Source organism: Myxine glutinosa, chromosome 3 (genome assembly GCF_964187855.1).
Source record: "Myxine glutinosa chromosome 3, kmMyxGlut1.1, whole genome shotgun sequence".
In the NCBI taxonomy this organism is placed as follows: domain Eukaryota; kingdom Metazoa; phylum Chordata; class Myxini; order Myxiniformes; family Myxinidae; genus Myxine; species Myxine glutinosa.
The window spans coordinates 170,167,121-170,170,770 of record NC_136263.1 but is presented as its reverse complement, the minus strand read 5'-3'; positions in this window follow the sequence as shown (position 1 = coordinate 170,170,770).

Below are 3,650 nucleotides of genomic sequence, written 5' to 3'. Positions count from 1 at the left end.
TATGACACAACATCTGAGCCATCTGATATAGATGACTCTATTCGTGAATGTCGTGGCTTTAAAGAAGAAAGAATCCCTCAAATCCCTCCCTCTGATTTAAAAGGGTACCTTAAGAGCACATTCCGTAAAAGGAATGTTGTCACAGGAACGTTTTTTCCGGAGCTACCTGATTTTATACATTCTGCTAAATTGATGATAAAACGGCCCAATGATTTTAATTTCAGCTCCTCGCAACGTCATCCGGTTAAAGAAGTGCATACAAAAAGCTAAGAATGAACTGCTATCAAAAAATTGAATGGTTGTCACTCCTTGTATTTGCAATGTGTTTCTCGATTTGTAGCTTGAATATTACCTGAGGATGTAGCTCCATCCATAAAGTTCGAGTAAGAAATGTTTTATGACAGAAGAAAGTTGACATTGCCCTTTTACAAGAGACCCATGCCAGTGACTGCTGTGTCGCAGAGTGGTGTAGGCTCTTCCCTGGTCTTTCCTTTTTTTCGTAACAGTGACTCCCATTAAGGTGGTACAGCAATCATTCTTAGCCCTTCCTTTTCCCCTTCATCGCTTAAATTTTGCGAAATACAAAAGGGATCTCGAACATCCCTAGAATTCCACTATTGTGGGAAATTTTATACTATTTTTAATATCTATGCCCCAAGTACGCCTTTAGCTCGGCGAGATTAAAAAAAATAATCTTGGGACACACCTAACTTCCCTCGACAGCCAAAATAACCAAGACAATCATATTTGTATTGGTGGAGATTTTAATTGCACCCTCCAACCCCAGCTAGACAGGAACAGTGCAGAGCCCTATCCTGCCTCAACAACCCCCCTCACCCAATTTTTAAAACAAATGAATTACACAGATACATGGCGGTTACAGCACCCATCAATCAGGCAATACACATGGTGTCAATGCATTCGAAATAATATTGTACTTGCTCACCTGGACAAGTTTTATGTTAACCCTCCACTTGAACGCCTTGTCCTATCTCAAATTTTCCCATCAGGATTCTCGAATCTCAGCACAACATTTCTCAAAATTTCTGCCCCTTTCCCAAAACGCGTGCTTTTTGGAAATTTAGTAATAATCTGCTTGATTATAGTACCTTTAAGGATTTTTTCCCCCGAAATTTGGAATATCCTGATTTCCTCCCATGGGAATTTCCTAAACCTTAGACAATGGTGGGATAATTACAAAACGCATATCAGACTTTTCTGTCAGCAGAATCGTGCGTATGGTGTTCCAGACAAAAAAACCATAACTTTACTAGAAGACGAAATCCTGCAATTACAGGAACAGCTCCATGGAACCACAAATGTGAGCTCCCACGAAATGAGGCAGCAAATGCACGGAGAAACGTCCTTGCTGAATTCCATGTCCGAAAGGCGAGCACAAAATGCTTTTTTACGCCTGAAGATGAGATACATCCACGACCTTGATGCCCCAACCAAATCCTTCTTCAGCCTTAAAAGGGGGACCTCTTCTTCAGTGATACTACACTTGCTACATGATGGGGAACCCTTTTGTGAAGATGGCACAATCAGGAAATGTGCCCAGAATCATTTTAAGCAACTGTTTATGCGACATGACATTAACCATGAAGCAATATCTGAACTTATTTTTAATCTTCCAACATTGACTGAGGGCCAGAAGCAGCAGTTGGAGGCTCCTCTTAATTTACCTGAGCTCACCACTGCCTTCAATGCCTTCGAACCTGATTAAGCCCCTGGACTTGATGGATGTTTAGTGGATGGACAACTGCCGCGGAGTTGCTGTAGAGCAGTCACCACTTTAGTTCCTAAGAAAGGAGACACTCAACTTATAGAGAATTGGCGTCCTAATTCTGTTTTATGTACGGATTATAAAATTTTAGCCAAAGCATTGTCCAATCGCATAAAACCTTTTATGAATGTACGAGAAGGAGAACATCAATCCTTTTGTATCCCTGGACGTACTATTTTTAACAATGTCTTTCTTATCCGTGATACTATTCGGTTTTGTAACAATTTTAACAAGAATGTTGGTCTGGTTTTTATTGACGAAGGCAAAGCCTTTGATTGTGTTGACCACATGTACCTTTTTAGAGTTTTGGAGAATTTCGGTTTTGGCCCTATTTTTATCTCGTTTGTTAAGCTTTTGTATTGTAATATATCCAGTGTTTTTCAAAATTAATCAAGTATTGTGCAGGCCCATTGCTGTGCAGCGGGGAGTACGGCAAGGTTGCCCGCGATCTGGACTTTTATACTCTCTTGCCATCGAACCTCTTCTGCTCCATTTACGTACGCACATTTCTGGCTTCACTGGATCAATTCTTACCACACCGCTAAAAAAATCTCTGCTTATGCAGATGATGTTTGTATTTTTGTAAAAGAAATAATGCTGATGTTACTGCGGTGGCTCATGCATTAAAACCATATCGTCAGGCTTGATCAGGCCAGATGAATTGGAAGAAGAGCGAGCCCTTTGGGTAGGATCTGGAGCTTGCCTGCCAATTGCCCTGCCAGGAGTGAACTGGCAGCAAAATGGCATCAAATACCTCTGTATTTTCCTGGGAGACAACACCTTTGAGCAGCAGAACTGGGCAGGATTGCTGGACAAGGTAATGACGAAACGAGCCCGTTGGAAAATACTTCTTTTTCAGCTTTCCTACCGCGGAAGAACACTTGTCATCAACCATCTCGTCGCCTCCTTGCTATGGCATAAAATGATATGTCTACAACCACCGAGGAACCTCCTTATCTTTCTCTCACTCTTTCTTTCTCTCTCGCTAATTCCCTCTAACTTTGTCATGGCCCTGATTTTGTGAAGGCGGGGGTACACCATCCTGGATGTGGGGGATCTCTGGGTCGCTCCTGCGAGATCGATCGGCTGTGTCTGTGCGGCGGGTTTGTTCAAGAGAACTGTCCAGGGCTATACAACAACAACAACAACAACATCATCCAACACATTTGGAGAGCTTTCTGATCAGCTGTTGAGCAGAGTTCTTGGAATGAAATGTAAGTACATTGCAGTTGTTGGTGATAACTTCTCCAGTCAATAATCTATCAAATTGGACGAACGAGCCTGCAGTAAAAATTAACAGAAGCAAGAAATGTTAAATCCTTCACAGATGACACCCCTTCCAAAACAACAGCAGAAGATGATGACAAATGTAAAGAATGGAGCAAATAGGAAAACTTTTTTTTTTTTGTATGCAAGACCGAGGCTCGTGAAAGAGCTAACATTAATCACACAAAAAGTCAAACAGACAAGATGGGGAGGGAAGGGGAAGGACACAAACACAACATTTGAGAGCAGGGACATCGAGAGAACAGTGGGAGGAGAGGTTTTGGGGGGAGGTGGGAGAGGTATAAACATATGGACACTGCAAGGACTTCCAGGAAAGAAGTTGGAATTTCAAAAAAGTGGATCTGGGGTGGATTAGCGGGGGTAGAAAAGATCAAGGTTTTGGATAGGGTAAGATAAGAGATGGTGGTGAATAGCTGTTTTAAAGACCTGGAGGGAGGAGTGGGATTGAAGGGAGTGGGGAAGTTTGTTCCAGAGGCGGGAGAAAAGGGGAATGAAAGAGTGAAGGTGAGCAGCGAGCCTAAATTTTCGCAGTTTAACCAGAACAGGGTTGCTGGCAGATCTTGTGCGACCTGTAGGA